The sequence below is a fragment of the Myotis myotis genome, unplaced genomic scaffold, assembly GCF_014108235.1.
Source record: "Myotis myotis isolate mMyoMyo1 unplaced genomic scaffold, mMyoMyo1.p scaffold_m19_p_8, whole genome shotgun sequence".
Lineage (NCBI taxonomy): Eukaryota > Metazoa > Chordata > Mammalia > Chiroptera > Vespertilionidae > Myotis > Myotis myotis.
This window is the reverse complement of record NW_023416390.1, coordinates 26,073,919-26,094,549: the sequence shown is the minus strand read 5'-3', so window position 1 is coordinate 26,094,549 and position 20,631 is coordinate 26,073,919. Positions and strand designations below refer to the sequence as shown.

The window sequence follows — 20,631 nt, the reverse complement described above, 5'->3', positions numbered from 1 at the left end:
CAGCACTCTGCGGTTCCTCATGCTGTCACCGCAGCCAGGGACCCAGTTTTCTGAATTCCCTGGTCTGCCTTCCACTTAAGGCGACGAGCTGCCGCTCCTCGTCCCGTTGGCTGGAGCAGTGGGCCCTGGGGCACCCTGAGAAGCACCTCGAGGGGTGATCTACCCCTTCCCGGCCGCGACCTGGGACCGTTATCCCCATCACCCGGACCGACGGGCACTGTCCCGAGGCGCTCCCCTGTCTCTCCCAGGGGACAGCTAAGACCACTCGCCCAGCGTCCCAGGGACGCGCCGGGAGCCCGCGGGTCCCTCCTCCTCCCACCTACACCCGGATCCGCGCGACCCACGTGCAGCGCGGCCCAAGCGGGCGCCGCACCTCGGGGTCGCCGCGTCTCCTGGCGCTTTCTGGGCACAGTGACACGACGGTGACCCCTTGGGGGCGATACCCGCGAGGCGGCGCAAAAAGTGGGGGCGTCCCAGCGTGCGGGCGCGGGGACGCGGCGGCCCGCTGGCACACAAAGGAGGCGGCGGGAAGGCGGGGCGGGGCGGGGCGGGATTGGCAGGAAGGGGCGGGGGCCGGGTGGCCGGCGATAAAGCCCCCGCCGCGGCGGCTCCTGGCTAGCGCTCCGGGGTGCACTGGCTGCTCCCGCTACTCGAAGTCTGCAGACGCCACCGCCTCTTCCTCTTCGGATCGTCCTCCTCGCCGCCGCCGCCACTCTCCGGCCTCCGATCACCCGCCGCGCCGCCACCCGGCTTCGGCTCGCCCACCGGGGATCCCGAACCAGGGGCGGTGAGTACGGGGGTGCGCGCCCCGGTCGGTCGTGGGCGTCCAGGGCCGGGAGGGGAGCAGCGGCGATGCCTCTGCGCCGGGGACTGTCCCTCCGCGCGCCGCTGGCTCCCGGCAGCGACCTTGCTCCCGGCTGGGAGGCTGCGGGGCGAGCGGGGCCGGGGGGCGGCGGCGTCGGGGCGGAGGAACTTTCTCAGCCGCCCTCAGGCTGCGGCGGCCGGGGCTGCTGTGCGCCCGGCCCCTGTGCCCCGAACCCGGGCAGGGCGAGGAGGGTCCGCGCCGCTGGGGCGTCCAGGTGTGCCCGCAGCTGGGAGTCCTGGGGAACGCGTGGTTTCTGCGGGTCCATCCTAACTGGCCCCGTAGCCCTGAACCCGAGGTGCCCAGGTACTCCCTGGGCATCCCCTACCCTGTAGTTTGCATGTGCGCCGCCTTACAAGGAAAGACAAACGGACTCTTGTTTCCATTGCCTGAACGAGGTGGGGGTGACCAGTGGTTTTGGGGATGGGGATGGGGGTGGGGGCTTAAATTGGCCGTTGCCATCCGTTTTAATCCTATGGAGCAGGTCTCTGCTATTTTCACCTTCTGTACCCATGGGAATTGCGATGCTGGTTAGTGACTACAGGTAAGATGAAAAGTACTCCGAAATTCCGGGCGAAATTGGGTATTTGCCTACAAACTGGGAAGGGAAGGCTCCGATTACATAAGACAGCACTCACTGTACCTGAGGTACTGTGGAAAGTGCCATCGGAGGTTTTCGTGTTTTAGGGAAAGAAAAACAGTCCTCATGTGTGTCTCTTAGAAATCTCAAATGCTGCCGTGTCTTGCTTTGACTACTTTGCAGAGAACATTCTTCTATTTAGCATCCACATGAAAAGGTGTTTGAAGGTTTGACTTCCTCTTTCAAGCCAGGGAGCAATTTACTTCTCTGAACTGCTCAGGAACAATGTACGTGATAATTTTTTTACTTTGGAGATTTTACATCCAAAGTTGAACACAGATAACTGAAAGAAACGTAAGCGTTGCTAATTTGTCTATCTAAAGCGCACCTCCAAAATCGAAGACACTTTCCAGGCTTTCTGCGGATCTCAATCAGATATTATGTGCTGTTTGCAGTATTTCAGCAATAATCTTCTTCAGCTCTGCAAACGAAGGTGTTAGCCTAAATAATCGAAGGTTTCTTTCAACCCTTACATTTTGATTCTCTATTAAAATAGTGTTTGAAAAGATTGTACAGTGTGAGGCAATTATTGAAGGTCATCAAGATGTCATCTATCTTTTATCCTTTAAAAAATGAATATGTACAGAAAATTTCTGCCTCCCATGAGCTTCACATATGGGTGTAATTTTAAAAGGACAAAAATGACTCAGTCTGAAAAGGACATCAATTTTCCGATCCAGACAGAAGGGATTAGATACTAATCAGATTGAGGTGGCAGAGTTTGGAAGTGAGGTGGTGAGTTGGCCAGGTCCCTGCTTCTCCTCTGTGTGGCTGCTCTCAATCCTTGACCGTCTCAAATCCAGTGACCGCCACCCACTCTAGCTACTTAGTGCTCCACATCCAAGCCTTGCCCTTGCCCAGAGATGCTCAGCTTGTGAAATAAAACACTTCAGCATCTCAGTGTCTCTGAACCATCCTTCCAGGTTGCTGACTAGCCTTCCCATTGCAACTCTTCTTCAACACAAGAGATCTCTCCTCTTCCTCCTTCCCTTTGGGCAGGTGACTTCATGGCCCACTCTACCCTACAGTAGGGGCCACTGGATTAAAATCTCTCCATGTCCTACCCCATTTCCCTCCTACAAACTTTACCCAGTCATCCAGGAATCTCCTTAGGCATCTACTGTGTCCAGGCACTAAAGTATGGGAGAGATAGCAGGTACCTGCTCTATTTGAATTATCATTCTTGTGGGAGGAAACAAAGAGCAAACTGAATTATGCTACCATAAAATGTCTGATAATAAAACATGAATAGGGTAGAATAATAGAAAAAGTCAAGTTGGAACTGGGAACATAGAGAAGGTTAAAGAGAAGGCCTCCCTGCGGCAGTGCCTAATGTCTCCCTGTGAACTCTTTTCCCTTTTAAAGGTATTTTTAAAAATCCCATCACCTCCCTTATCTCTGTATCCTCACCTCATCTCCAACTACCACCATGTCTCCCCGGGCTTCTGAAATGAGTTACCACTGCCCCTTCCTTCTGAGCTCTCTGCAAGCTGGCCAGAGTCTCCCCAAAGTAGAAGACCCACAGTTCCTGAATGGGTCACCCTGCGGATGCTCTGCAGACCTGACCTCCCTGTGGAATTAGATGTGATCTTTCCTTCCTCCTGGTGCTTTCTTCCTTCCATAGTTGCCACCTCCTCCTGCTTTTCCTTCTGCCTCCCTGGCTTCTCCACTCCCTCCTGGGGAGACTCAGGGCTCTGCCCTTATTCTTTATGTAGCCTTTGGGCGACCATGTGCCCACAGCTCCAACTTTCACCAAGTACAAAGTGAGTCTCCAGCTGGTGACCTACAGGCTGGTGGACTTATCCATGCCCTTTAGGGAAAACCTACAATAAATCCAAAACTGGTTTTAGTTCTCACCATCCATTCCAGACTCATTTTATCCTTAGCCCAAGTTTGTCCCTCTCTCTTAAAAATTATATATATATATTGATTTCAGAGAGGAAGAGAGAGAAATAAACATTATTGATGAGAGAGAATCATAGATTGGCTGCTCCTGCACACCCCCCACTAGGAATCGAGCCTGCAACCAAAGCATGTGCCCTGACCAGAAATCGAACCATGACCTCCTGGTTCATAGGTCGATACTCAACCACTGAGCTACACCAGTAGGGCTGTGTTTTTGTTTTGTGTTTTTTTGTTTGTTGGTTTAATATGGTGGCTCAACCATTCACCAAGGTGCTAACGCAGGAACCTCACAGTGATGCTAGTCTCTTCCAGCTCTTCCCACATCCAGACAGCCGCCAAGTCGCATTGCTTCTTCATGCTGTGAAGTCCTGGAAACCTCTGCTGGGTCACACTGGCCCTGCCCTGCTTCAGAGTGTAGAACTGGCAAAATGGTGGCCAGTGTGTCATCTGCAGCTGGCAGATGTGTTGTTGGCCTGGACAAGTATACAAACACTGAGTTATATTTAGAAGTATTAAGATGTCATTTGGATTTATAGCTTCTCTTAAAAGTCAGAAGACCTGGAACATGAGGCTAACATTCCTATGTGGCAACACTTGGCTGGCATGGAGTTTCCAGTGCCCAGCCACGCTGGAGGTTGCTTGCTTTCTGGTTCCCCTGGACCTGTGGCCCTCACTATAGTAGCTTGCTGGCTCCCAGGGGCTCTGAGCTAGTGGCCACAGGCTGGGAGACCATGACAGCCTGTGATTCCCTAGTGGCTCACCACCGGTCTGCCTGCTCTCTCACACCTGGTTTTGCACCCCTTTCAACCGTCTTCCATGTACTCCTGGGATGACTTTCCTCCTGCCCCTCAAACCCAAATATGCTGTGTCCCTCCTGAAAAGAAACCCAGTGCCTCCCTCTTGTCTTTGGGACAAACCCAACTCTGACAGGTTGGGTGTCTCAGATTGAGAGGTGAGCTCTAGCATCTTTCTATGGCGTTGTACCCAAGTTTCTTTAAGGATCATGGTTGATACATGAATTGGGATGCAGTCTCTGCTGTTTACAGCCATCTCCACAGACCTCTCCACCCTGCCGCTTTCTCAGGGCCTCCCTGGGAGGAAGGGGGGCATGGTGGATTACACATCCCAAACACTGGGGGACTAAATATGGGGTCATGGGCTCCCCCACCTACTCTCAGCGTCTGGAACATGGAAGGCCCATTTAACACATGGTACCCAGAGTCAGACAGTATGTTCCCAAAGGCACTCAGTTGCATTGGACAGGCCTGGCTCAACAACTCCTTAGCACTCAGCCAGGGAACATTCCACAGTGCGCCACTGTCCCCCACAGGGACAGTCTAGGATGCCAGCCATTTGTAATGACTGAAAGCCTAAGCTTTCTTCAATCCCTTCCCACCTCCCTGCCTCCTGTGCTTCCCAAAACTTTTATTTTCTTGCAAAAACTTCCTGCAGACTCCTCGTACCCTCCTTGCCTTTGCCAATACTGAACCGCTGCCTAGAATTCTTTTTCTTCATCTTCTGTCTGCATTGATCGTCTGGGAATCTTCCCCCCTTTTCAAAACCCAGGTCCAGTATCACCTATTCCAAAAAGTCCTCCCTGAAAATCACTACCCCCCCCCCCCCCCCCCGCCTTCTATGGCAGATGTATAATGTGCTTGCGCGCGCGCGCGCGCGCACACACACACACACACACACACACACACACACACCCTACCCTGATGGCAGTTGCTGTGTTATAGCAACATGCTTTACCCACCAAGCCTGCATGTTAGTTTCATTTGCACCTGCAGGGGTGCATGACCCAAAGGTATTTAATGGATTTCTGAACTAAACTGCATTCCCTTTTGTTATAAGTTTACTACATATTTTATGAAAGAGTGCTTGTTTTTCAGGCTGAAAGGGAGCTCTGCCCCCAGACCTCCACCTCTGGTTCTGGTACTTCTGCATTTACGTAATATTACCGGGTGGGGGGAAAGTAGGTTTACAGTTGTTCATATGGAAAAAGACATGCAGGTTAGCATTATTACAATAGCTCTGTTAACTGTTTCGTGTACTCACAACTGTAAACCTACTTTTGCCCCACCCTGTATATCTTTATGTTAAAGGGGATCTTTGATCAGCCATGTCTTCTGAGAGTGAGCATTACTTAGAAAAAAAAAGGCCAGGAGAAAAAAAGCAGAAGTCTAATACAGAAGTGCTTCTGTGTCTGTGGTCAGTTATCCTCATCTGAACTTCTCTTGGCTTGGTTCTGTCTTCCTTGAGGTCCATTAGCTGGGCTGTGCTCTATTTCATGATTTGTACAAGGTAGGAGAATGCTTTCTGCTTTATTTCCATTAATCTTCTCCATGATGGTGATGCATGCCTTCTTGCTGGCTTTTCCCCCCAATAGTAGTTTTTGGCCAGTGTCTTCAGCCAAGTGCGATGGAAAGAGTCCTGGGTTGGAAGAGGGTTTGGGCTGTGCCTACAATGATTTGTATAGCTGACCACCTAGAACTTAATTTCTTTCTCTATACAATGGCTCAATGGGTATGTTGAAATAATTATCAGAAAGGTGTCTTATTTTTTTAAGAAATGTAAGTTCTAGAGTTATTTTTCTGTCTGATCCAACTTTCTCATAAATATCAGATCTAGAGGAAATTTTTTAAATGTATTTTTTAATTTATTTTCCCATCCCCATTTATCCCCTCTATGCCCTCTTCCACTTCCACCCTAGAAATCACCACACTGTTGTCCATGCCCATAAATTCTCTCTCTCTCTTTTTTTTTTCCTTTTTGCTCAATCCCTCCATCTAGCCCTCCATCCCCCCATGAACAAAGAGCTGTCTGCCTGGTCTCATGTTTATCTACATGAAATTCTTCTTTTTCTTTTACACCTATGAAATCATTCAGCTTGGCTCTTTAGTACTCAGAAATAGCACTGAGGGCCAACATGAAGATTGATTTAGTTTGTATTCCTACTTGGATGGATTCATAAAACATATTAAGTAAATTGTGTCCCATATACTTGGCTCTTCTTTGTAAACCATTATCTTCATCCATAAATGTGCCCATCTTTTCTTTCCAAAACCAACTTTCCTCGTAAATAGATTACAGGTCTGACCTGAAAAATCAGTGTTGGATTTAAAAACACACACATGCACAAAACCCTTTGGTGTAGAATCGAGTCAAAGATGCAGCAAACTACATCTTTAAGTTATTTGTTATCCACAAGTTCACAGTTTGCCTATGAACACTGAGAGATTAGTAAGATTTTATTTCTCTTTTGAGAAATGCCGCCTTTCACCCAGCAGGCCAAGTCTGTTTACACAGTCAATGATTCTCCCCATATCCTGGTTAGATTTCTAGGTCTGGATGTAAGCCCAGTCCGGAGAAGTTGGCATTCCCTCTGGGGCTTTTTGTGCATGTGGATGGCTACTGAGCCTAGGCAACCTTCTATTTGTAATTCCATTCATGCATATTGACAAACATGTCCTCTGTTTCATCCTTGAATTCCTTCAAAGGTTGAGGTGGACGCGCCCTCGTTCAAGATTAGATCCGGAACACCTTATGCTCTTGCTTCAGTTTGACCTCAGACTTTGTCCTTTGCTTCAGAAGATAATTCCAGAATTGCAATCCACAGTGCCTTTCTGTTTTTATCAGTTCATCCTTGAGACAGAGATAATGTGGAGGTGATTTTCGTGTAAAAGAAGAAAAAAATCCTTTGCAAAGGCAGAAGGATTTATTGTAGTGACTGCGAATCTTGGTAAATATACTTGGTTTGTTTTTGTAATGCCCTCCTCAGCCCTGCAGTCAGAACTCTGGTAACCTGGAGGATTAGCATCAGTTCTTTCCTTTCCATTTAGTGCCAACTAATATAGTTCTAGAAAAAAAAAATAACTGCTTGATTTTAGCCAAAGTTTTTAATGGACCAAATTTTGAAAGTGGGTTTGGGTATGTGAGAGAGTTTAACGCCAACTACAAAGTCCACTTAAAATAAGTAAGGTGATTGTAAATGAAAATAGATTTTTCTTTTTTTATTTTAAGAAAATGCTGTGTTGCCAGCACCGGTTTGGCTCAGTGGATAGAGCGTTGGCCTGGGGACTGAGGGGTCCCAGGTTCAATTCCGGTCAAGGGCATGTACCTGGGTTGCGGGCACATCCCCGGTGGGACATGTGCAGGAGGCAGCTGATCGATGTTTCTCTCTCATCGATGTTTCTGGCTCTCTATCCCTCTCCCTTCCTCTCTGTGAAAAATCAATAAAATGTATTTTTAAAAAAAATGCTGTGTAAGTAATGCAGTGTTTGCTTCCTCTGCTAATTTTTTGTTCATTTTTAAAATAAGAAATCCACTTAGGAAGAAATTATGTTTATGGAGGATTTGGTTACTGTTTAGATTATATGAGCTATCAACTACTGCATTATCTTTTCTTAAAAGTGCAGAAATCTAAATAAAAATAATTGACACAAACATGGGGTGTGAGGTGGAGCTATTGGTTTGCATTGCCACCCCTGAGGATGGCAGAGATGCCTCTGGCCCTGGAGGTGACTGGAACCAAAGACTCAGGGCCTTGCTTCTCTCTTTTCTCCCTCCCTGCCTCTTGTCTCTGGAGGTTTTCTTGATTCGGGGACCATGACTAAAGGCAGCTGCAGGCTCACCTCCCTACAGCCTCATGATCAAAGAGGAAAGAGGGGCTTTCTGCCATTTCCAATTGGAAAAACCCTAGGGAGGCACTCCGATTGGCTCAGTTTGGATCATGTGCCTTTCCCTGGACCAATGGCTGTGGTCAGGGGAATGGGATATTATGATTGGCCAGAGTCTGAGTCACATGTTCAAGCCTGTGGTCAGGAGGGGAGGGAGCACTGAGAGAGGTGTGCTGCACAGGCAAGTTACCCCAACTGCCATTAGTTTGTTTTCAGTTGGCAGAGGCTCTGTGCTGTCTCCCGGAGCCTTGGGTTTGCCTGTAGGACAGAGGCAGTATCCTTTCCACTGGAACAGCTGGGAAAGAGTGTGGAGCAGCCGGAGTGTCCTCCGTCATACATACAACCTTGGTGTGTCAATGCCAGAGCCTGAACCCAGGTCTGTCAATGTGTGAACTGTGAGCTGATACCACGAATGTTCAAAGATTTATATCCCATCAATTTTCATAACTTCTCAAAAAGAAATTCCTGTCAAACAATATGCCTTCTCTCAAAAGAGCATCTTCTTCCTTTGCTGTGTACAGGTAATAGCCTTCAATCACAAGCCAAAACACTCGAGACAGGGAGAGGCTAATATTTCTGTGTTATGTTTCAAGTAATGTTTTTATGCCTTGGACCTCACCTGCCCCAGTTTGTTCCTTCGACACTTGTTTTCTCATGGGACTCCAACTCTAAAATTAATACTGACTTTTGGGTTGAAAAGGTAGAGTGCATTTACCCAGACTCCAAGGGAGTAACTTAGACTGAGCTGGGTCAGACTCAACATGACCAAAGGAAAAGTGGGGCGTGATTTTTAAAAGATGCCTAATTGAACTCCACAAACCTATGAAGACTTAGCTTAGATTATTGTTTGAGATTTAACTTTTCCTAGTTTTTATTGTTCTTTCTGTTTTAAATAGTTACCTTTATTTCAAAATTTGTCACATCTAAGTAGTATATTTAGTCCCCCTCCTCCCCCCCTTCCTTCGTTTCATGTAGTAATCTGGAGTGTGGAGGATTGGGAGGCCAGTGGTTTTTGGTCTGAATCCAGATTTGATCAATTACTAGCTGGAGGCCAGGAGATCATAGCCAATTTGCTAAACTCTTCCAAGCCTCAGTTTCTTCATCTGTGAGTTGGGCATGAAGGTAATCATGTGTTAAGTCTCATGGGGATGAGGTAGAGAGTATAGTTCAGGTGCTGAGCACAGGGGTTAGAATGGAGCTGACTTCTAGGACATGACGTGGAGGTGGTGGGGCTTCCGTTTGTTCTGGTGAGCATTTCATTCCTCTGGAACTCATGTTTCCTTTCTGTCTTTGACCTGGAGAATGAGTGACTTGCTCTGTGTGTTCACGTGCTTTGTTTCCAGACTCCTTTCCTGTAGCACTCTCGGTTGGCAGTACTCCCAGTGATCAGTGGTCATCTGTCCTTCCCGCAGGCTTCCAGGTCTTCCAGGACTGGCTGTGGAGCAAAGGATGGTTTGTGCATGAAATAAACTCCCTCTTACTCCTCTGTGTGAGGAAATGTGAGAGCTGTGTTCCCAGGAGGTCTTTCTAGGGGCACATTTCAGGCTAACTCTGTCAGGCTAGGTGTGTTTTCTTTCTTATGTTAGTTACAAAGAATGAATAAAGGTCTATGGAGTAGAAGAAACTCTATTTGGCTTAATATTCCTGTCTTTGCAATATTAAACCAAATAATAAAGAGCATCCAGAGTCTTCTCTTTTTTTGTTTTTCAGATGTGAAAATGTCATTCTTACTGTATCCAGTGATGTCCAGATACCCAGTAATAACCATTTGAAACACATGCTGAATGTATTTAAAACATGTGGTCATTTAATTATGATTTGATTCCCTCAGTATACAAAAGAGTTCTATGAATATTCAATTAACTTCAGCAAGCGTACCCAGATAGGAAGTGTATTCTATTTACTGGCAATATTTACTGGCAAATATTCATTTGGGATTTTACACAGCACTCACTGCACACCCACACCTGAATTGTTGCTTGGACAGTGGGATGGTAGATGTCAGGGAGTGTGTGTGATGACTTAATTATAAAGAGAGCTTACTTTCTAACGGTGGGGATTTTCGCTTTGAAATTCATTTACCGATAGACTCATATCATCTTATGCCAAACCTGTGTTCATTTCTTAATGACATGTTAATTAAAATAACCATTTGGAGGATTGGCCAGAGATGCAAAAGTATTCATAGTAAACCTGTTCTTGTGCAGCAAGGAGGTAAATTATGAATATTCAAGTGCTAGTCATACTAATGTGAATTAATTCAGCAAGTCCTTTCAACATAGTTGTTCCAATGCATGTATATTTTATCACTTATTAGCCTAAAATTTCTGTGAGTAGGATAGTATTTTTTTCACATATGCCATGGGCAAAATTATGCTTTTGTCTTACTCTCTACCTTGTGTTCTACTTATGTGTGCGTCTTTTCTGCACTGGTTGGAGCCCTTGAGGATTGTTTGGTCTGTCTTATCATTCTGGGCTCCTTCCACAGTACCTGCCCAAAGATGCTTGAAGGGAGCAGCAAAGGAAAGATGATGGATCATCAGTGTGTCGAGTACTGTTGGGCAAATTTTATATATGATCGTGTTGAATCCTAACAGCCCTTGTAACATAGAGATTGGTACTAGTTTATAGGTGAGAAATCTGAGATTCGGGTGTGTGAAGCACCCTGCTGAGACTTCCCCCCATGTGTCTCTGCCATGGAGATATTTTATTCTGAAGCATTATGTTCAGTGGATGACTGAGGCAAAGCAGTCATTTAACTTTTCCGAATACCCACAGGTGAAGCGTCGAGACATTGCTGCACAGAGGATGAATTTGAGAGTCCAAGGAACCTGGGTTTAAACCCAGGTCTATGCTTAGTAGTTTGTGGACACAGAAATACACCCCAATCTGTGCCCCATTTCCATAGCTAGAGAATGGAGATGATACGGCTGTTACCTTCCATGCAGCAAAAGACAGAGTTGTCTCCGTTTCACAGACGGGGAGATAGGAAGGACAGTGATTTAGGTCACTTGGCAAGGTCAGGGCTGTGGCAGGTTGAGAGCTCATGTCTCTGCTCCTGTCATTTGTCACCTCTCCAGATGCCAAGTCTGGGTACAGTGAGGTGACAGATCTGCCACCACCTGTCATCCACCCTTGATTAGTCCTCAGAGTACCCCACTGACTTGGGGACAGTTACCATCCATTTCTTAAAGCCACTTGGCTGATTCATGCCTACTTTTCTCCGTGTTGTTCATTTCTGTGATCTCAAAGAGGATTATTCCCAGAGAGTAAAGAGATTCCCCAAGACTTACTCCAGATGAATCTGGCCCACACAGGTCTTCAAAGGACTGGAAAGTGGCAGCCCTGTTGTATTTGGGTGACTTTCAGTTTAAGAGCTAATTTTTAAGCACTTATTGTATTAACAGGTGCTCTGAAGGACACAGAAGTATCCACAAAACAGATTGACCTTTGAGGATCTTACATATTTAGGTAGAACAGGCATATCTGTGATACTTGAACAATACAACATAGTCTAAAACAGTGGTCGGCAAACTCATTAGTCAACAGAGCCAAATATCAACAGTACAACGATTGAAATTTCTTTTGAGAGCCAAATTTTTTAAACTTAAACTATATAGGTAGGTACATTGTTATTAACTTAATTAGGGTACTCCTGAGGCTTAGGAAGAGCCACACTCAAGGGGCCAAAGAGCCGCATGTGGCTCGCGAGCCGCAGTTTGCCGACCACGTGCCCTGACCCTCAGTACCGCACTGTTTCAGTAATCTTCTGCCGAGTGAACGCTACAGATGAGATGCGCAGGGGGTCAGACTGGGGTGGTCGGTGTGGACTGAATCGCTGGAAGCTGCATGAAGTCTCTCCATTCCTTCTTGGTGTGAAAGGACTCAGGGGGAGCAGTGTTTGACCCTAATGACAGAGCAGTCACGGGCCAGCATGAGCTTTGGGCTACAAAAGCTCTTTACAGGCACTGCCTCCCTGCGTCCTCATGGCAGCCCAAGTTCATTCTGTAGATGTGGGCCAGTGATGGACCGTCTCCAGGTCTCAACGTCCTCCCACATGAAATCAGGGCTGCAATTCCTGCTTCCCAGGAGTCCAGGAGGCTCAGCAGTGCTAACAGCAAAGCCCCTCACACATAGGAGTTTCTCACATGTCAGTCCTCACTCACCATAGCGTGTGTGAGAGGGAGGTCTGTGTGTGCCCTGTGTGCGCTGTCGGCGGGGTTGCAGATAAACACGAATGCCCAGGCAGCCCTCATGAGTGATGCAGTCATTTTTTTTTCACATTGCTCTCCACAAAACCCTTTTTGCCCTAATTGTTGTTGACTTGTATCAATAATAAATAGTTGGTCATTTAGTCTCTCACATACTCTCTATGGCTAAATTCAAAAAAATAACTCCTTCCAGGGAAGAGATTCAATCCCTGAAGAAAAAACAATGAAAGTGTTATTGTCAAATGAAGTTTTATGAGGACTGTTCAAAAGTATCATGGTCAGTGATCCGCTGTGGGGATCCGGAATGTATTTTTGCCTCTGAGGGCAGCTGTCCTGATGCTCCAGGAAGGGCTTCTTGTGGCTTAGGATGGATTTTTCCATGACAGTGTCACACAGAGATTTGCAAAGTGCTGTATCCGAGACAACTTGGACGAGAAGGAGCTGATGGGCTCAGACAAACTGTTAGACAACTCAAACAGCGATGACAGGCATGTAGACGATGGCTGGGAGAACTCTGAATTAAATTGCTTCTTGGAAGGTGGGGATGGAAAGAAAAGTACTATTTCCAAATCATAATATGTGTGATTTTTACATATTGGTCATAAAGTTCTTTTAGTCCGGTTAACCAAAACTTGGGTGGGAGTGGAGAAGGGTTGTGGGAGATCTTCTCATTGGGAAAAAGGGAAGGCTGTCTTATTTTGGGAATTATCATCATATATTGAAGCATATGTAATTAGAACCTAATCAAAGAAAGAACTTCATCCTGGGAGAAGAGGTGCCCCTTACCGTGTGGGAAAGGGTCGTCAGATGTACTGAAAACTCTTTTCTGCATCTGGGAACTAAAGGGAAGGCAAAAGTTCCAGAATGGGATCAGTGCCAATCCTGAGGGCCGACTGAGGGAATGGAAAAGGACCTGGAGGGATTGAATAGGGAGAGGCAGGTGACAGAAGCATAAGCATCTCTGCTCTCTCTCGGGAGGCATATCCATGTGGTTTCTCATCTCTTCCTTGCTATGTGATGTGGGCAGATGACTCACTCTGTCTGCATCTCTGTTACCTCAACTATATCCCAAGCTTAAGTGACATTCAGTGAGATAGCATGCACAGAGTAGGAGCTGTATAAATGTCCCCCCTCACATCTCCTATGCAGCTACTCACCAGCTTCATTGTTGATGAATAGGACATCTTCTCCATAACTGGTTATGAGAAATTGGAGAAATTTAGAATATTTCTCTCCTTATAAAATTTTGACAAAAAGAGGCTGGGTCTCCTCCATCCCTAAAGATTCCTCCATTGGTAGCTTATAGCAGAGGTTAGACAAAGGTGACAAGAAGTTTCATGAAGTCATTGGTTTTTAATTCCAGAAATTCATGTTCTTCTGCCTTAGCTTTGGATGTGGGAAAGTGAAAGGGCTGGTCCTGTGAGAAAAAGTCCTGTGGTGCCTGAGACTTATGTCATTTCTCAGGATGGTGTCTCATGTGATCCTGTAGCAACCTTCTGAGGTACAGGATGGGAGAGGGAATTATCATTGATTTCATAGATGAGGAAACTGAGTCACAGAGCAGGTATGTGATGTATCTGAGGCAGGCAGGCCTAGGACTAGACAACAGGCCTATTCCACAGTTGTGTTAAAGTAGACACAGGTTTTTCCTGGGAAATAGCTGAACAGCTCTCCTAACCCCACCTAATCCCTTCGAAATGCATCAGCAGGGACGTCAGCAAAGAAGCTAAGTCAAGCTAAAGGGAGAACCTCAGTGTTGGGTGACTAAAGACGTTTGGAATTGTGCTTCCCATCACTTCAGATGGTTTCTAAGGTTTGCGGAGCTTTGCTGGTCCACTGGTTGTCGGGGGGAAATTTAACTGTAGAGTGGTCATCTTCTTAAATATATCTTTGTGATTTTATTTGTTTACAAACTCTTTGTACTGAAAGAAGAGAGCAAAGGACCAGAGATAAAAGCTGAGGAGCCCTTCTTAAAGTGGTTACTAATTCTCTTCCCTATTCCTCATTCTCTCTTCCTACTTTAGAATATTTCTAGATCCTATGCCTAAAGATACATATATCTCTATTTACTTATTTAATTTACATAGGAGGATGTTTCATATAATTTCCCATTTCCAACTTCCTTTGCATAACTATTTTACCTGAATATGTACCCAAAACTTACTCTGAAGGAGGCGGATGGGCTAAACCTGTTTGCGTCTCTTGTACTACACCCGAGTAGAGAGGGGACTCAATTACAAGAACCAGAATGGGTAACTGAGAAAGAAAAGATGAAAGTATACCCAGGTACCACAACCACAGAATCACTTTTGTGGCTGCCAAAACTTAGTCCAAAGCATCCCTGGTCATCCAATGAAAAAATGGAATCCAATTTTTTTTTAATGTGAAATCTTTAATATATTTGGAGAGGGGGTAGGAAGGATGTTTTCTGTCTGTTTATTTCCCTGAGCCATTCATCCCTGAACTTGGGGACATGGGTGTGTTAGGAAGCTGACTGAACTACACTGAGCTCTTCCTTTGTCTTCTTCCTTCTCAGGTTATGAAGCACAAGTTCAGTCCTGCCTTCCCTCCATTTGCCCTGTGGAAAAGGTTGTAAATAAATAGTCAGTGGTGCCCAAGGGAGAAGAAAAACCATAGGCTGGGTCATCAAATGGTGCTGCATTTTATTTGTGTGAAGTCTGAGGTGCTGCCTGCTTGGGTGGGCTCTCTGGAGATGGCATTGCTGAGGAGCATCCACAGCACAAAACACAGAAGATAAACTAGATTTGTTAGGACCCCCAGGATTGTTACAGGTCAGAGAGACTAACAGTTACCACACACAAGAGACAGAATTGGAAGATGGCCCCTTGGCCAGTTAGCACGTTCCCACATTAACAAGATCTTCATGGGAAGCCAAGTTGTTACTGGGTTAATTGGTAAGTACAGTATGAAAGTAAATGAGAGAGATTATGGCTCAAGTCATAGAACTCAACCTGAGTTAGTTCCCTATGGCCTGTAGGGCAGTTCCTAGTCAGATGTCAAGAGTTCCACCAATAGTAGGTGCCTTCATCCCCAAATGTTGGGGACATCTACACCTTAGTTATAGATAAGACCTTAGCCCTTGATGTCAAGTTTTTGAAACAGATCATTTCTGAGTTCTATCATTATTTCTCATTCCATTTCTTAATTTGTGGAACAAAAGCTAAGGGTTAAAGGTTTGCATATCTAACGAACAACAGTAAGTTGTGAGTGGTACTTTAACTCATTTGATAAATATGCATCAAGTGTCTACTATGTTATTTGACTCTAAATTCTGATGCTTTGAATTCTTTGCTAGTTTGATTATCATTTGTCTGTTGCCAGAATTGCTCATCACTCTCTCGTCTTGGCTAGTAGGGTAAGATTTTCACCTCTTACTAATTGGCTGGATAGAGGAACACTAATGATCGAATTTAATGTGATTGCATGTAAAGTAAAGGCAACTTGACAATTTCCTTGTTCGCCTGGAACGCTTAATGCTACCTGCCGTGTTCTACCTTGTATCTTAGTCCTCTAAGTACTTCTATCCTCTGTTCATCTACAGCTCAATGTCAGCCCGTGCTCTCCCTTCATCCTGTAATGTCTTCCATGTGCTTGAGTTGTGGTGCAGGACCCCAGCTGTCGCATTAAGCAGGAAATCTGAGTATTGTGCAAGCTCTAAAGCTCTATTAGACATGGACAATGATCTTCAATCTGTTAACTCCCCTTTCCCCCCAGGCCCTGAGCCTGGGCACTCCTTCTTTGGCACGTGTTACTTTGACAGTCTCTTCCTCATTGTCACACATTCTGCCATCTCCCATTTGATCAATGGTCAAGAATATTGAGGCAGCCTTTCTAACTCTAGGGAGGTGCTGTGGGCACTTGAGATCACTGCTTGGGCTCCCAGGTGAAGGATGTTCTACGTGGTCCTTTCCTCCTGGCAGGCGTTTTGCTGCTGTTTTGGAGATTTTCTCTGGGCCACAGACATTTGAATCAGTCAATTCTAGGAGTGTTTGTTTTCTCAGGAAACACAGCCCTATTAAAGCCATTGTTTTGAAAGTCACCCAGAGCATTAAAAATCTCAGGTCATCAATTCATAGTGTGAAAATTTAGGAGTGGTTGGGGTGCTTCAGGCAAGCAATATTGACTTAAATGTGTGGAGCACTTTAAGACAGCATTTGATTGTACATTTTAAAATGGGGAACACAAATTGAAATTCCTCCTGGGAGCTTTAAATCATACATTATATGTGCAGTATTTTCAATTAGCTGCAGAAAAAGAAATCTGTTCCGTGTGGCTCTATTTTTACAGCTGGGAATTGCTCGGAGAACACAATTGACTATTTCATACATGTGAGATTTATTTAAATGATTCATGGGGCATTTGCAATTTAACCAACAATTGAAAATATTGTTGCCATGTGGCAGGTAAAACCAGGAAGTTATTTTGCATTCCTGAAGAGGTGCTCCGAGCTCAATATACCCTTAGTCCAAGGGGTTAGAGCAGTATTGAGATTTAGACTTTTCACATTTCATTCCTGGGTTGTGCCACACTGTGGTCAGAAAGAGAATGCTCAGCTGCCTGAGGATTCTGTGGGATGGTGCTCTCAGGAAGGACCTGAGGCACTGGGCATTCTCCATTTCCCTCTCCTGTTTTCATGTACCAGACACAGACGAAAGATCAAATCCTTTCCCCAGCTCTTTTCTGACTTTCTATTTCTCTCTCTCCCTCCCCCCCAGCACCCCACCATTCTTTGCCACTTGTCTCACATCAGACATCACCGAGAGAGTTTACTGATGCCGAAAGCTAAGTTGAGTCTTGGGATGGACCAACCATGCCCTCCATGGTGGTTCATAAACATATCTAGGAGTTTGGAATGCTTGTTCCCACTGAAATGATGCTGTAACAGTGGTCAATAGACACTTGATATTAGATGATACTGTATTACCGCATTATTGCTCAAGTGATTCAGAAACAGGTTAATCAATCAGACATTTTGTGGGCAGAATTAAAATCATAACCACCAGTTTTTAATTTTTCTCTGGATCAGTGGTTCTCAACCAGGGGTAATCCTCCCTCTCTCCTCCAGGAACTTTTGTTGATGTCTCCAGACATTTAATTTGGTTGTCACAATGAGGGCGGGGGGGAACTACTAGCATCTAGTTGGTTTAACCAAAGATAGTGCTAACTATCCTATAATACACAGGACAACCCCCAGCCCACAACCTCCCCGCTCCCCCAATGTCAGTAGATCCAGTGCTGTGAAAGCTTGCTCTAGAACTTCTTTTAACAAATCACTTCCCCAAATAATTTAGATCCCAACCTGCTTATAAGATGGTGGCTTCTGTAATCAAGGTTAATACCTGAAGTGAATCATGTTGGTTGTTGCAGCCTGCTTTCTTCATCAGTGCCTTGACTACATAGAGAGCACCTCGGTGTCCCATGTGCCATGTTAGATGATGGGGAAGAGTGGTGACAGGACCGACAAGGTCCCTCCCTGCCCCACCTTCAGGTACAAAGAGAGGGGGAGGAGACAAATGCTCTAGTCAGAAGGAATGCACATATGGAGGGCTGAGGCTGGAAAGGTTCTGTGACCTCCCAAGGGGAGAGTATATGTCTAGAAGGAAGAAATCCAGCCCAGGGGGCCAACTCACAGGCTGTGGGAGCGGGTTTGCATTTCATTGCAAGAGCTTAGGGAGGCCACTGGAGGGTTTGATGCAGGTCTCGGTGACAAGGGGCATGGTCAGCCTTTCCTATCGGCAAGGTCACTGGGGCAGAGCAGACTGTGAGTTGGGCAGAGGAGACTAATGTCCTCTTCCAGGAAGTCTGGTGGCTGGACTGAGGGCAGAGGAGGTGGGAAGAGTAGGCCATGCAGGAACACTCAGAGGAAGAATGAAAGAGTTTGCAGTGGTTCTAATGGGCCCGGGAAAGGATGAAGGATGACACCTAGACTTTCTGCTTCGATTCTTGGGTGGATGGGGTGCCCACTCTCTGAGATGCAGAAACGGCAGGAACAATAAGCCCAGAGATGAGGAGGCTTTTTTCTCTGATCCTAATATTTCTGTGAAAATGGACAAGGGGACTTTGATATCTTTCTACCCAATCTTTTTTTTTTTTTTTTTTTTTTTCAAAAAAAGAAATTCAAGGTTTTAGAGTCTGCTCTACTTGCTAAAATTCAAGCTATTTCTCCTGGATTGCCCCTTCTTTTCAGTTACCATTGCAATGGGCTTCCCAGTTATTTCTAAGTGGCTTCCTTGTGCAGGCATCAAGCATTTTCTGTGTTAGATATTTCCTCCATCTAAGCAAATAACACAGTGATGAGCCTCGGCTTACAATCCAGAGTCTACCATTGAGTCTCTCAACCACAGAGACAGGGTTTTTTTATGGGCTTTGTCGTACTGAAATGTTTTAAAAATTGCTTTAGTCTAATCATGCCTTATTTAAGTTTATGCTGCTAGGAAACACTTTTCCTCATTCGTGAGCCTGGCCATGGCTTGGAAAGAACACAAGGAAAATCAGCAGAGCCTGAGGCCCATTTCCTAATTCACCCAGTGACCATGAATCACTTTCTGGTCCCATCACCAGGGCCATGGGGCCCTGCTGCTTCTCCCCCGAGGGCAAGGCCACCTTCCCTGAGGACTTGTGACTAGAGGTGAAACTGTGATAAAGTCACATACTAACTAGAGCCTTGAACCTCTTCTACAACAAAGAAATGAAGGGAATGGGCCACAATGGGAAAAAAAAGACCACAAGTAAATAGAAAAGGCAGCTTTTTAAATTCCTTTCAATTTTTAGAACTTGGAATCTGGGGATATTTTGCAGTTGAGGGAATTGTTCTGATGGGTTGGTATGTAGACCCTAAGAGGCTGAAGATAGAGACCAAGGATGCTTCAACCCTCCATGATAATGGTAGTAAGTGACAGAGTCAGCTTCGAGTGACCCTCAGTCGAAGGTGGAGGAACCTGAGATAGATTCCTCCTTTTTATGCCTCTCAGCAGTCTGAAAGGCAGGGGCTACTATTATACCCATTTTACAGATGCAGATACTAAGGCACAGTGAAGTTATATACCTGTCGAAGTCACACAGTAAATTGGTAGTGGAGCTTGGGTATTAATTAACTTGGGTGGTTTGTCCCAGGAGCTTACAGAAGCTAAGAATTGAGGCTGTCACAAATTATGAAAAGGCACAATTATGCAAAAACATTATTGTTATGTTTTTTAGAAGATTGACATTTCTAGTGGAGTTGCAGGATGGGGAAAGGAATTAAAGTGAATAAAAGATCTGTCATAAGGTACATTTGTTTGCTGACTACAATTTTAAAATAAGGGTTCTTTTTGTTTTGTTGTTTTTACTTTTGATGTTAACAGAGTTATAGATTCCTATCCAGTTATAAAAAAAAATAATACAGAGAGATCCCATTTACTGGTCACCTAGTTCCTCCCAAAGTAATACCTTGCATAACTACAGGACACAACCATAAATACCACAGCTAGGAAACTGGCATTGGTACAATCCATCCACCTTATCAGATTTCAGCAGTTTTACATGCATTCATGTGTGTATGTGTTTGTGTGTGTGTGTGTGTTTGTGTGTATGTACACATCTGTGATGTTTTATCACCTGTATATTGTGTGGCCATCTCCATAGTCAAGACACAGAATAGTTCCATCACAAGGCCCCCTCATGTCACCCTTACAGTCACATCCATCCCTTCCCCTCCCATCTTCCCCAATTTCTTGTAACCTCTACTATATTCTCCATCTCTATAATTTTGTCATTTTAAGACTATTTTATAAATTGAATCATAGTATGTAACCTTTTGGAATTGACTTTTTTTCACTCAGTATAATTGCCTTTAGATCCATCCAAGTTGCTGTGTGTATCCGTAGTCCATTCCTTTTTATTGCTGGGTAGTGGTCCATGGTGTGAATGTGTCATGATTTGTTTAACCATTCGCCTATTGAAGGACAACTGGATATTTTCCAGTTTGGGGCTATTGCGAATAAAGCTGCTATGAATATTGGCGTATAGATTTTGTGTGAACATGAGTTTTCGTTTCCCTGAGATAGATGACCAAGATTGCTAGATCATATAGTTAAGGAACTGCCAAACTGTTTTTGCAGAGTGGCTACACCATTCTACATTCCCACCAGCAATGTGTGGTATCCAATTTCTCTGCATCTTCTCCAGCATTTGGTGTTATCATTAGTTTTTATTTTAGCCATTCTGATGGGTGTGTAGTGGTTTTAATTTGCACTTCCCTAATGGCGAATGATGTTGAACATCTTTTCATGGGCTTATTTGCCATCTGTGTATCCTCTTCAGTGAACTGTCAGT

The 20,631-nt window shown here is 45.2% G+C and overlaps 1 protein-coding gene across 2 annotated transcripts in view; it reads left to right on the top strand.

Moving 5' to 3' along the window:
* The first annotated feature begins 591 nt into the window (after positions 1 to 591).
* The window catches only part of SERPINE2 (serpin family E member 2), a 54,080-nt gene continuing 34,040 nt past the window's right edge, over positions 592 to 20,631 (top strand). The window contains exon 1 of one of the 2 annotated variants that reach the window (XM_036319780.1): positions 592 to 787. The gene's annotated coding sequence lies outside the window, so the exon portion shown is untranslated. Of the gene's footprint in view, positions 788 to 7,001; positions 7,150 to 20,631 lie in introns of those variants that run through there. The other variant, XM_036319779.1, reaches the window with a different exon arrangement.